The sequence below is a fragment of the Peromyscus californicus genome, unplaced genomic scaffold, assembly GCF_007827085.1.
Source record: "Peromyscus californicus insignis strain IS unplaced genomic scaffold, ASM782708v3 Scaffold_4__1_contigs__length_199733344, whole genome shotgun sequence".
Taxonomy (NCBI): Eukaryota; Metazoa; Chordata; class Mammalia; order Rodentia; family Cricetidae; genus Peromyscus; species Peromyscus californicus.
In genome coordinates this window covers 131,432,034-131,446,750 of record NW_026294562.1, presented here as the reverse complement: position 1 = coordinate 131,446,750, position 14,717 = coordinate 131,432,034, and the positions used below count along the sequence as shown (strand labels likewise).

The 14,717-nt window shown below is 43.0% G+C and overlaps 1 long non-coding RNA gene across 4 annotated transcripts in view; it reads left to right on the top strand.

Moving 5' to 3' along the window:
- The window catches only part of LOC128093947 (uncharacterized), a 48,509-nt gene that overhangs the window by 3,893 nt on the left and 29,899 nt on the right, over positions 1–14,717 (top strand). The gene's annotated exons all lie outside the window — the stretch shown is intronic.

Below are 14,717 nucleotides of genomic sequence, written 5' to 3'. Positions count from 1 at the left end.
AAGGTGGCTCAGGCGCTGAACCAGAATGGAGTACAGGAGTAATTATTTTGTGGTCATTTTCTTTCAACTTTAGCCAAATTTAGAACACTGGCTGCCACTCTAATCTTGAGGGTCAAAGGTGAGAGACGCACTAACCCTAAAAGGAAGGCCCGCCCTGCCCGAAAGGCCAATCGGACAGTGGCCTGGGGGCGGCGGTGGCAGAACTGCATGGCTCTTGATGGGGAGGGGGTCGTAAAACACACATGCGGGAGTCCAGCACCAAGGGCAGGTTTAAAGTGAAATATTGAAGATTTTAAAAGAGGTGTTCAAGGCTTGTGGGATTGGAGTCCTCCTTTTCCCTGAGAATTCCCAAGGCTCTGGTCTTTGTCTTAGAAGGAATGGAGTTTCTGAATGGTGTGAAAGGGACAGAGAGGGTCGCTTCCAATCGATTTTACTTGTCCTTTCTGCCTTTTCGGATCAACGCCCTTCAATGGACACAGAGGTGCTCTTTCAACCAAAAACTTGTGCTACATTTTCTGCCTGTATTGGTGCTAAATACAATAAGCATCGGGCAGATTTTCTTCTCTTTGCTCTCCAAAGCTAAAAAAAAAAGCACCCTAATTAAATTGTTTTATATGGACAGTCAAGACGGACCAATTAAGTATGCATTAGTATAAAGATAGCCTCTGCAGATATGGAGTTTTAGAAAGCCATGGTTATGACAAAGGCGGGGGCATTAGAGTGTAGGGAGGGGTGCGTGGACACAGCCGGGTTGCACTGTCTTCTCTGGGCCCCCAGGGGAATTGCAAAGGCCCAGGCCTCAGGTGAGAGGAAATCAGGCCGGTTAACAACAGGTGGGCGGGCAGCGGTCGAGGACTTGCAGATCCAAAACCCCAGGTCTAAGAGCAGAGGAGCCTCCCTGACGAGTGGCTGGATATTCCTCACGGACTACAGCCACCGCAGTTTAGCAGTCCCAGGTGGCAGGAATCGCAGGACAAGATGAGGCCGTGCAGTGCCCACTCTGCATCAGGACCCACTTCCCTGGGGTCCCCGGGTCAAGGTGAGGCTATGTAATCATGAAGTTGTGTGAGCACGCCCGTGGTAGGCGCTGACACCGCGGGGCCACCTGGACCACAGCCCTCTAGCTGCCAAGAGTAGCGCCCCCCCCCCCCCCCCACACTTCACAGCTAAGCGCCTTTTTGCTCCTACGGAAAGGGACGTCTGGTGGTGAAGAAAGTAAAGTTCCCACCAGACGACCTCCGCGGTCCGACTGGCGACAAGGACAAGATGTTGGAGGAGCGGAAAGGCCAGGGGTTGCAGAAAGGGTGGCAGGGAAGCAGGTCCCTAACTGCTGCCGCAGCTCTGAGCTCCTCCACCTCTTTTCCGCCCTAGGAGGGAGGCATGGGCGGGCGAAGAGCATCGTGTCCCGAAGGGGACGACCCTCAAAGCAAGGGCTGGGGCCTCCCTGCGTGGTTACGCAGGACTCTGATAGGTGGTCCTAGGCCACGGGGACGCTAGCGTGTCTCACGGTCTCCGGAAGGGCTCTGGGGGTGCACAGAGAGCCCTGGGGAGGGAGGAGGGAGTGGAGGAGACAGTGGCAGCCTGGGGGAAGTGGTTGAATGTCAAAAGTAAAAAGGTTGAAAAGGCAATTTTCCAGACGCGCTTTGCCCCCCACTTCTCTCTCCTCCTCGGGCCTCCCGCCCGGGCTGTAAATCTGCGGCCGATGGCCAGGACACCAGGAGTCCCCTCGGCGGCGGGCCCGACGCGGCCCCGCCCGCAGAGCGCACACCTCCCGGTGGGCCCCGCATCGATCTGAAGCCTAGCTGAGGATGTCACCGCACTAAATATTTACTGATCACACACGAATAGCCAGGGCTCGAACGATTTTCCTCTGTGAGGAGAGCGCAGAGAGCAGGGTAAATCATTTTATTAGTGTGGATAAAGCCCAGAGCACACTCCGGGCTGGAGTGTTTTAAGATGTGTCTTCAACGGGATGAAAAGAGTTAGGGGAATCGATACGGAGTGATTAGAAGCCCCCGGGGTGACGAAGGGGGACCTGACTTGCGGGGATTTGGCGGGGCGGAGTGGGAGGAAGCCAGCCCCGAAGGGGAGCGGCGGGACCACCACCTAGGATCTCCAGCGCAGGCCTCGGCCCTTCTGTCCTCGATGGGAAAGGTGACAGCGCAGCCAATGATAAGGGTCGGCTGCCCGGCTTCGCAGACAGGGCTGAGTGAGCCACCGCGGGGCCAAGGGCTTGGGAGCCACCGGCTCTACACCGGGAGTGGCAGTGGCCAGGTGGCCACCGGAGTTGATGGCTCGCGTGGAGCGGGGACCACGGACACGTTTCCCCACATGTAGTGTCTCCAGGCATCCTGGGTAGCCAAGGTGTGGCCCCAAAGGATTGTATGCTTCGCTTGGCATTTTGAAGACGCCTTTTAGGTGACACTTCAAGCTTCCCCAACTTTCTCCTTGATCAACCTCCATCTTTCATCTTATTTAGCATCCCTAAAGAGGACCCAGTAGCCAAGCCCCACCGACTGCTTTCCCTGCTACTCGCCCAATGGTCAGGACGGCCACCGGGTGGCGAGACTCCCCCCCCTCCCCCCACCGGAATCTGCAAGACCAGTGGATTCCAGGTTCGCGGCTCGGCTCCTGGGCAGGTGAGATGAAGTGAAGGGCCAGCGAGGATTAAGTTAGGCGCTCCAGGGGAAGACGCAGGACTGTGGGTTCTTCCTCTGGGTCACAGGAAATCAGCTTTTGCAGGATCGGGCCCCACCCCAGCCGTTGGGGACCTGTCTGGGGTCCCAAGATTGGATGCTGGGAGCAAAACTGGCCGAGATATAAAGTCTTGCGGTTCACGAGGCGTCGGATAAAATTTACTGGAAGGGAGTAGAAATCCTTATCCGCAAAGCCAAGCAGTAGTGTTCTGGCTCGAAAATGGATTTTCACTCCTTGAAGCGCGAGGCTCGCTTCTGTGAACAAACCTAGACCTTCGAGACAGCTGCAAACAACCTAGAAGGCGCTAGTTTTTGGAGGTAGAGGGTTTGCAGAAGGTGAGGAAAGAGATCATCTCTTTTCCTTTTACCTGCTTCTGATCTTTTCTTCAAAAGGAAAAAAAATATTTCAAAAGAAATGGATAGCTCCTACTGTATGTATGCGTGCACACGTTTTCATGTGCATATGTGTGTAGAAAGGTGTTCCTTCCCATTGCATGGTTTTCTTAGCAGCTTGGGGTATTCAGTTCAGACTACCCTGCGTTTGCTTCGGTGCAATAGGAAACAGCTGAAAACCCAATTCATCGTTTTCTAGAAGGGAGATTTTTTTTTTTTTAATATGAATCCCAGTGGATTAGAATAGTGTGTTCAGGTGTGAGGCAATCAGCCTCACTCCCTCCTTGGTAATCCTGATCCCTGCCTTAGAGGAAGCTAGTAGCCCCGCTGACCTAGGGAACAGTCAGCTTGGTCTCCATTAACCCTTATTGGTCCTGGCTACAGAATGAAGATTAGCTATCCAATCCACCCAAAGATTCCTTTTAAAAGGGATGTAAGGAAGGACATAAGGAAAGAAAAAAGGAAGGAAGGGAGGGAAGGAGGGAGGGAAAGAGAGAGGGAGCGAACATTTTGGGTACTTTAGCTGTAAAGGTTTAGAGTACTGTGCCCTTCACTTACACCACCCTATCTTCAACCCCCCCCCCCCAAGCAGGGTTTTCTATTCAGAGACAACAGTCTCATTCATCAAGACAGCATACTCCAGGAAGATGGACTTTAGGGAATAAAAAATAGGATGTAGTGAATTCCTCCTCCCCTGTTTAACTGACCACCAAATCACTTTAAAAAATATTTCTCTTCTCTCTCTCTCTCTCTCTCTCTCTCTCTCTCTCTCTCTCTCTCTCTCTCTCTTTCTCTCTCTCTCTCTCTCTCTCTCACACACACACACACACACACACACACACACACACACACACACACACACCACATGATTATCCCATAAGAGATTTTTAAAAACCAGTTCCAAGACATGGTTTACCTTCGCTCGTTGAAGCAAAAGCTAATTTAGAATCATGTCAGCAGCCGAATCATAGCCCTAAAATCTGGATGAGATTAGGAAAATATATTCAGCTGGCTTCAAATGTGGTGGCATTTATGTGAGTCCTGAGATGATGGGCTTGAGCAGGGAGGTGCAAGTACATGGTGGAGGTGCTCTCTCAGTTTTAGAAGTGCCTTGATGGATTAAAGGTTCATATACTCAAACACTAGACAGAGGCTGTCCCTCATGTGTACAGTCCTGGAGGCTGGCAGGAGGCAGTGCAGAAAGCCTTCTGAATGAGCTCCCTGGAGCCACCAGTTCTGGAAGGTAAGCTGAAGCAACTCAGCAAGGGTAGTGCCATTATGGCTTGCAAAATCCCAACAAGGCACTTCCAAGTACGAGCTTGAGACTTGCAGCTGGTAGCTTAGGCAGGGTGTTTAAGCACACAGTGAACATCTTTCCCCCAATAGAGTTATTCAAAAATTCAAGGCTGTGTGTGTGTGTGTGTGTGTGTGTGTGTGTGTGTGTGTGTGTGTACTTTATAGCACATTGATCACTTAAAGCTTAAGTACTGGACTATAGATGATGTCGTCAGGAAACTTTCTGCCCGTTTCACCAAGCCCGGTATGGGATATCCATGATTTCAATATTGACATGACATTTCAAGTTCCTTTCCTGCTGAGGAAGTTCCAAGCTCATCTGAAACCATACGAACAGCCTTTCTTATTTAGAAGTGGACAGAGTCAAGAATGATGGTTGGACTCTTATATGTATATATATTTTCATTATTAAGAGCCTGCAATGAACTCTTTAAAATGACAGTTAATTTTTACTATGGAAGAGAAAAAAAGGAAAAAAAATATTAACTGATGCTATCAAGTGCTACATGTGAAGGTGTTAGTAAGGAAAATATCCAGGAAAATTAATATTGTTAATTAGCTGCATGAGCGAACTTCAGGCAAATATCAGCAGCACAACAAATGAACGTTCATTTGACTTAAATTCCTTTAACTACACACTGAAAGCAAACTTTGGAAGGAGAAACGGAATTTAAGGATTCACTGTTTGTTTTTTTTTTTTTAGGACATTTACCCACCATTTCTATATAAAGATATGACTTGAGAATAAGTTGATGGCCACAATTGATATACCGCCATGTAGAGGAACATTATATGTTAATCTAGAGAACATTTGGGTATCTACATCACCAGCTTTACTTCTCTTCAAAGGCCACTATCTTGAAAATGTGTAGGTGCATGTGAAAACTAAAGAAATTCTGTACTGAATGTAAGAGGGATTTTTTTGTTTTTAAACATCACATTTAGTTTATTGGTTATAGAAAATATTATCTTGAAGGTTTTCAAGCTGTATGTTTGAAAACAAATTACATTAGCCTTGTTATTTTGCGTATAAGGTAGAGAACTGTAAATTCCCTATCCATCTATTAGAATTTATTATACATTAATTAATATTATCTAAGAGATTTTTATATACATGATTACGGCAAATTGATTGAGATGATGCCCTTTAAACATTCAAAGTAAAACTGAAACCATTAAAGGAAAGAAATATTGATTTCAGTGACAGATGTCACACTGGGTATTTCTTGATAGGACCACATCACATCATATGTCAAATGTCAAAGACAAGAAGTTAAAAATTAAGGAAGTCCATGTCTTTGCATATTGTATGTTAGCTTATTTATTCTCAAAGATGCTGCAATTTTCTGTTGCATATTTTCTTGTTGTTGTTGGTCATGTTTCCAAACACTCCAAAGAATTTAGTGCCATGAAATTCCAGAACTGAGGTGTCTTAAAAGTTATTTTTTTTCCTTGATAGACTTCTCTGAGTGATAAAGGCTCAGCTTATTTACCCATTGATTTTTTTCTCCCAAGTGATTTTGGCTAATTTAATGGCCTTCAAAAATCATGTATTATCTTGCAAAAATCTATATTTCCTATATGCATTGAAGTAAAATAAAAGATGTCTAATCTTTTTAAGGAGGTACAGTTCAGTGTTCCTCAGTTACTGAAGAACTACTGTATCAACTCCCAGGGTTTTATTTAACAAAGAACACCCAAATCTGCAATTTTTTTTTTGTATTTATGTGCACATGTGTGCAGGGACACGCTGGAACTAGAATTACAAGAGGTTGTGAGCAGCCCAACATGGGTGCTGGGAATCAAACTCTGGCCCTCTGCAAGAGCAGCAAGTGCTCTTAACAATGGAGCCGTCTCTCCACCCCTTACTTCTTTCTTAACAACTCTTAAAACCGACACTGATATGATGTGGACGAACACGCAGTAGGAAAGCCTTTGACTCCCCATATTTACTCTGGAAATGTCTCTTATGCTTATGTACTTGAAAGATCTTGGGTCAGAATTATCTTGCCCCTTAAAAATCAGCGAATAAAATTTCTAACTGATGGACAAGATGTTTACTTTGAAGTTTCAGCAACACAGAAAAGTTTTCCTAATAAATTAGAAGCAATTCTATCCTAGATAAATTAAAACAGGGCATCTCTTAGACCGTGGGTTAGGTTTATGTCCTTCTGCCCTACAGCCTCTGACTGTAAAGTGGACAGTCTCCATTTTCAGTTACTGTCTCACCGTTAACAGGGCAAATGTTTGCAATTAAAAATGTTTCCAACTGTCTTGCTTATAGAGCTAAAAAACATTATTAAATACTATTTAGATTTCTGTTCAGATTTGTATGTCCAGTCAGGAATGAACAGTTTATAGTTCCCCCATCTCCTTCCTTCAAACAAACAAACAACAAACAAACAAACAAACAAACAAACAAACAAAACAATACTACTTATGCTAGCTAAAGAAAACCCCTCCCCAAATAAACAAACAATAACCCTTAGCATTCAATGTCTTGGAAATACAGGTACATTGTTTTTACAGTTAAATTCTTAATAATAAGGTTTTGTTTAATCTCATCTACCGACTAATATGGAACACTCCTGGCTTATATAATCTGTGACTTTAAAATCAAATTTTAACAACACGCCATCATAGGCTTTTCTGAAATGAAGGGAGCTTTGAAAACTAAATCTCTTAAAAAAAAAAGTGACAAGTGGCAGGGCAGGATGGCGTGACTCTCTGTTTTAGTGATGTCAGAAACGTTTTCTTTTTCAAATTACTGTATCATCTTTTTCACCAATGTGAGACGGACACTACAGTGGGAGGGGGGCAAAAAAAAAGATTCTCTTCCATTCTTTACCTCTTCAAACCCCAAGCCACAGACAAAACCTGCTTCCCACCTACCTCCCAGAGTGGCCCCCAACACTGGTCACTTTCAGTACTGTCAGTTGCCTAGCTTTTCAAGGGGACCAGGCAAGGGTCAGCCTGAGTTAGGAACCCAACAGCCTGGTGGAGGAGGAGGAAACAGGGACCCGTCACCTAAAGGCAAACTTAGAGGGAAAGTAACTGCTGAAAGTTTCCAAAGGAGGCTTAAAGAGGCAGGACAGCAGAAGCTGATAGAACCAATTTATTTTTTTTTTTCTGAAGCATTGCTAACTTTTATGACTACCCCCCTCCCCTTTCTTTTACTATCTGTCTTTGTGCCTCCAGGGCCAGGGAAAGAACGGGGCAGACCCGAGATTGCTTTCAGAGTTTGGCTCCTCTGATGATGGATTACCATGTCAATTTAAACGGCATAGGATTAATTTGTTTCAATGATTTCTCTTTAGGCTGAATGCCAGGCGTTTTCTATCTCTCCCCCTTGCTCTTCAGAACAACAACGAGACAGAGAGAGAGAGAGAGAGAGAGAGAGAGAGAGAGAGAGAGAGAGAGAGAGAGAGAGAGTCTTTCCATATTTTAAGTTGAGAGACAGTAATGGAAATAGACAAGTCGGGTGTACTGTTGCAACACAGTTATAGGTTTGAGTCTTTTTATCTCTGAAACATACAGTCAGTCACATTAAAATGAAATTGGTCCCAACATTTACTCAATAAGTATGTGTCTTGTAGATAATCCAGTGCAGAGTGCTTTTGACATATAAGGATTTAATTTCTCTTGGACAAGTTATTAGTATAACACATTTAAACTCACCACCTACGATGAGGTGATTGAGATCTCTAGCAACCTTACATGCTCATTGCAGAAAAGAGTTTGTATGAAGGGAGTGGAGACTGTGTAGAATGTGTATTTCACATATGCACACATGCACACATGCAAGCAACCCAAGGCACCACGCATGTTTGCACCTGTATCCACACATCTCCTGAGTTCATATGACCACATTCTTCAGTGATGCTAAAAAAATTCCATCTATTATGCAGATGTATCTAACCTTTCCAAAAATGAAAATATATACAGTTTTCATTTTTTTTGAAGGATTTCTAAAGTGCACAAGAAAAAACAATGCCATTCAAATTCACTTACACTGTGAGACCAGACCTATTATGAAGTAGAAAGTGTCACTAGAAAGCACTTAGGGGCCATCCAAAATCAAGCACCGCCTCCCCCACACACACCTCTTCTCACCTACACTAAACTTACAGCTAACTGGAGGATGCTGCAGGAAGAATAAAGGCAATGCAAGGGAAACAGTGTACCCCAAAGTGATTTCTCAGCAGACTCCGAAAGATAGGAGAGGGGTTCCAGTCTAAGTACTGAACATCTTGGGTAAACACGACTGTTCCCACTCTCTTTTCCTAACGGTCTCTCCTCATTCCAGGACCACCCCCTCCATGAACATTTAGCATCATAGTTCAGAATAATAAATTGCATTTGAAATCTGAATACAAATAGATTGTATAGCCTTCCCCCTTTCTCCCAGCCCTCTCAATGCACAGCCCAGCCGCTCTCTATTTGTGTAGCTTCCACTTTGTAAGGACAGACACAATCAGAGGCCAATCGATGCCTGTCAGAACTGAATCTATGCCATTTTAATTCGTAAAAAAAAAAAAAAAAGTTGTTGGTTGCTAACCTCGGGGGAGAGACTGTGTATCTCTGAGAAAACAAAATCTTGGAGAGCTCTCCCTGGGAAATGGTGTTACACATGAGCAGAAAATCCAGGCAAGAAAAGCTAATTGAACGGAGAGAGAGAATTAGGTTAAAAAATAGAGTACAATCTAGTATCACATTTTCACTAGTGTAACTTGAAATGAAGGTGTCTTCGAGTCGCCAGTGATGCCGGAGCGTTTAGATGTCGGCCACAGATGGGAACACCTATTGAAATGTGTCTGAAGAAGATTAATAGGCCTTGTCACTGTTGGGAAAGCACTGCTTGGCTGTAACTTTCCACCAGCCCAAGATGAATTACCGATGAATGCTCACTTATCAACCCCATCACTATCGTTCGACACTAAATCAAATTGAGAAGTTATCTGCAATCAGAAAATTTCTTTTTAAAATAGACATATACCTTTAGGCCCCAACTCCTTAATAATCCCACTCACAAAACAATCCCCCGGCCAGAGATGCTTCTTCGGCTTATGCTGAATTATAGCTCAGTAATGAATATCTTTTTAAAGTTCACACACAAATGGACAGCTGGTCAGACTGTGAAGTTTGACAGTATTTTTAATGAGTATGAAGGCTTCTTGGAAGTCATCATTTAATATTTCAGCAAATGTGTTCATTTTCCCTTTTAGATTCTCCACTCCCTTAATAGAAAAGCAAAAAAGAGAGTGGATTTGCTATCTTAACTTTGTGACCTCACAGTTCTATAATGCTCTCTGGTAATATAAAGGTATGAGAATTTTGAGTTTAGGTAGATAACAGAAGAACAAAATTAAATGGATGGTGGAGAAAGGCAGCCACGTGCAGTTTTTAATGTCTTCATGATGCTGCATGTAGCTCATTCTGGGGATGTGTTGAGACCTCTGTTGGACCAGACACGTAGTCTATGATTGAGCTAAACTCAGTTCCCCCACCTCTGTCACTATGGAGTCCTGGACGGCCTGGAACTCAGAGAGCCTCCTGTCCCTCTCCCTCCAACGCTGTGATTAAAGGCCTGAACCACCACGCCCAGCCTTCATATCTCATTTTCAAGGTGATTTATTTGAGAAGCAAGACAAAGTCATTATCTCCTTTTATTATTTATTAACCAACTCTGAGCATCTAGTGTCTTTCCAACCTTGGATTCATTATGTTTTAATAACATCACCACCTGTTGTATTTTGTAGTGTCTTTGCTATTTACAGAGTGACTTCACGTGCAGGATTCCTTTGATTTCTACCGAAATTCTGTTCAGGCAGATTTTTTTGAATTTCCATTTTGCTGATGAGTAAACCGAGGCTGGGTTGTCTGAAGTCAGGGAGCCGATAGAAACATAGTTACAACTGGAAACCACGTTACTATGTCCTTTAGCTTTCTTTGGGGATTTTTTCTTTTACTCGGAGTTATTATGTAAATGCAGAATAAAAATGGTGACAATGTTAATTGCAACTAACATCTAATATATACCAGAACATAGCACTAACGTGCTATGTAAGCTCTGCACAACTCTCTTCAATAGCTCCTGGTATTGTTTCAATAACCAAAGAAAACAAAACAAGGTTTCTAGATTTTAGGGACTTGTCTAAACCTCACATTGGTGAGCAATTGGGGACACTAAGGAATTTTGAATGCAAAGCCAATGATGATGGTAGTTTACTCTAGGTCCCAGTTTTTAATTGCAAAAAAAAAATTTGAATTGCACTAGGTAGGTCCTAGACATCTCAGTTATTTTCTGAATATGAAAAAATTTCAGATTCTGAGGCAGTGCAGAATAGTTCATGGGTTGGTCTCTTTGCATTTCCTTATTATTTATTTATGCAATTTGCAATGCTTGTAGTCAAATCCTAGGGCCTCACATATGCAGAGAAAGCCATGTACCACTGAGCTTCACTGCCTAGCCATGAATCCTGGCTGTAAATCCTGGTTTTGCCAGTTACGAAGTATATGACCTCCATTCCACTGGCCTTTATTTTCCTCCTCTCAAAAATGGGATGATTAGATTCAATGTACCAAACTATGATGTTTGGGGATACTTTTCTCACTCCAGAGAATGAGGACCAGAACCAAGAAACAATGGCTACAAGACACATTCACGGCTAGGCAAGAGTGTTAACTTCCCCCTTCTAGAAACTGTCAATAAGATGGCTCAGCACTACAAGAAATTATTTTATTTTCTTTGCCTCTAGAGAGCATGGACTAGTCATCTCTCAGTACCTCATGGGGCTGAACCAAGATTCATGTAGGAAGGTTGTTTAGAACATATGCTCTGTAGATAGTTACACTATATATATATATATATATATATATAAACTATATGTAATATATATAATAATAATATATATGTAATATATATAATAATATATATATATATATATATATATATATATATTACATATAGTTTAGAAAATAAACAAAAAGAGCCTGTAGCCATTTGGTAAAGAAACAATGTCCTTCCTGCCTCCCTCCCTTCTTTCCTTCCTTCCTTCCTCCATTCCTCCCTTTTCTCCTTCCTTCCCTCCCTCCATCCCTCCCTCCCCTCTCATTCTCCTCTTCCTCTCTGTCTGTCTTGATTTTTTCATGTTCAGACTGATCTCAAATTCTTGATCCTCCACCCTGGGCCTCCTGAATGCACCAGGTTTAATATGTTAAAATGACAATTTGAATGTCAGTTGTTTGAACTCTCTGCTAGAGTAGGCTGACTGGACTCGAAGTAGGGAAGGTTGTTTAGAACATCGTATAATTTAAAATTGTGAGGAAAACTTTGCACCCCCAACCCCCGCTTTTTTTCCAGATTAGGATTAAGAAGACTCAAGTCTGTAGAGGCATGGGGGACTTACTCAGCTAACTGGCAACAACAGTGAGGTGGGATCCCTTTTCTCTTGGTCCCCAAACCATGAATCAAAACCACTTTGACAATGCCATCTCCCACCATGCTTCTTGTTCAACCAGTAATTTTGGTCCTCTGCTTATTTCTGCGTTACAATTGCTGTTTTTTGGTTTTGGTTTTGGTTTTTGGAGGGGCGAGGTTTGAGACAGGGTTTCACTGTGAAACAGTCCCGGCTGTCCTGAAACTCACTCTGTAGACCAGGCTGGCCTCCAACTCACAGAGATCCGCCTGCCTCTGCCTCTGGAGTGCTGGGACTAAAAGCGTGCGCCACCGCTGCCCGGCTGTTGTTTTGTTTTTTTGATGTGACACTTTGTGTGAGTTGATACCGATTGCAATGTGGAATTTTTTTCTAAGTCTCTATCACAATCATTTCTTGTGAAATTTACAAAGCTACCCAGCTAGATAGCTGGGACTTTGATAAAGAATCCCACAGTAAGAATGTTTTGTCAGCAAGGCATGTTACTACACACCTGCAATCTCAGGCCTCTGGAGGTAGAGGCAGACAGATCAGCAGTTCAAGGTCATCCTCAGCTGTATAGCAAACTCCAAGCCAGCCTGGGGTACGTGAGACCCTGTGTCCAAAAATAAATCTTTAATTTCTATTAGATTGCAAAAATACTCTGCCCAACCGCTATTTATTTCAGCTCTCCTTTGATAGTTTCCCAGAAAGAAAAGCCTGTCTTTTAAATCTTCCCTTCCCTGTCCCAAATTGTCTTTGCTTGGCCATTGCCTGCTTTGGGAACGCCCGTCTGGGTTTAATCAGAAGTTACAAGACAAAATGTGCATTATTAAGAAATATAAATATTTTCAGAAGCAATTAAAGGGATGAAAGATTGATTCATCGTGTAGATTAGACGTAATTTGAAGCGGCTTGTTCTAATGAGAGCTACTGGGATCGAAAGTCAGGAGCTGGCCTGGCCCCCAGTTAGAAACCCCAAGCATTCGAGTTACCTGTCAGCAATTCACATTCGAGATATGCCCAGACACTTTTTTTTTCTTGCCAGTCTCTGGGCTGAAACTCCTTCCTTACTCCCCCTAGGGACTTGTAATCGTCACCTTTGAAAAATCATGACTAATTCTTTCTTCTCTTGAGCAATCAGAAGGGACTACCTTCCTTTTCACAACTCCAGAAGTTGGCTTAGCATTAACTTTCATAAGAACATTTTGGCCTGGAGGCATCTGTATTACAATTTCTTTCTTGGCTTAATAAAAGGTATCATATTATCTACCTGGTCAATCTCTATTGGCTTTCAAAATTGAGACATGGAAAAACCTAATAAGCCTCATTAGGAGATCTGATTTAAAAAATCAAAACAAAACAACACACACACACACACACACACACACACACACACACACACACACACACACACACACACAAAGGCTGTCTCATTTAGCCCACTGCTTTGAAACATCCCAGCTCTGAGAGCTGGGTGGCCAGGACTTGAATACAGGTATCCTAATTTGAAATCTTTGTTAGTCTGGTAGTTCTGGAAAAAAGGGGAGGGGGGATTGTGTCTAATATATAGGTGGAATCTTAATACACAGGGGATCAAAACCTGATTGTTGTATTTTGTTTTTATTTTCTTTCTTTCTTCCCTTTAATCCCACCTTTTGTCCCCATGGCTGTGTGTGAGAGATGGCTTGATTTTCTAGAGATGCTTCACCCATCCACAGCTGGAAGTCCAAAGAGGACCGTAATGTCTTTAAAATCAACACAAGTCCGGGAGCCTGAGAGAACAAGTTTTCCTTTGTTGTAGGGGATAGTATTATTTGCTGTAGGTTTTTTGATATACATTCTAAATTAGGCCTGCAAAGGCATGCTTCATCTTTAATTCATCACTCTCAGCTGAAAGAGATTAGCAATGTCTAGCACGCACCCCTCGTATGGTGCTGACCTCATCAAGTATGGCCTGAAATTAATTAGCCTCATTCATTCCAAATGGAAAAGGATAATGGAGCAGCGTCTTAGCGATGACCATCACACATTGTATGCAGCATATTTAAAAGGCCTCGATTTTCAAACCATGTAGATTAAAATTCTTTCCAGAGCTCACAATATGCCTGAGTTATCGCGGACCTAGAGCAGAGCCCAGTCGGTTTTGTGCATGCGTGGTAGTGCATGTGGCGTAGTGCATGTGGCTTGGATGTTGCATGGGTCTTTTGCCTGTGTCTGTTAGCTATGTCTGCTTTCAGGGGGATTTGTTCTCCAGAATCACACCTTGAGTGCTTGACCAGTAAAAACCTGACATACAATGCCGTTCAATGATCTGGTCCCCTGGTCAGCATGCTAAGTGCATGCTTTTGATCGCCAGTGGGGAGAAAAGGATGGAAGAAACACTGTAGCCATTTTCCACCAAAATCCTTGTCCGCCTCTAATTTGGACACAGAAAAGTTCCTTAAAGAGAGACTCAACTTTTCTATTTTGAGTTATTTTTGAGACTTTCTATGTCTTTTCCCAGTCTTTACTGTTTTGATCATATTTTAAAACTTGACCAAGGATCTAGTTAGAAAACCAAATCCTTTCAATTTACCATCTTACTAAGATTAGCTGATGTTTTTCCCCTTCTGGGGATTGACTAAGAGAGGTCAAATTTTTGAATATCAAAACTGCTTTCTTTTTGAGCCAAAAAAAATCTTGACTCGAGTTCTTTGGGATCCTCAAAGACATTGTAAAGTTTATTTTTATGAACATTAGTTTGCGACTATAGATCAGAAGAAGAAGGAACCCGGGACTTGGTGTTTTCAGTTTTTAATTTTTAAATAGTATGAAATATAGTCAGTTTCTGAAAAGGCACCAGCAGTATTTTGGTGGCCAGGATCTTTATATAGTGTACATTTCTTAAGAAAAGAATTATCCCAGAATAACTTTG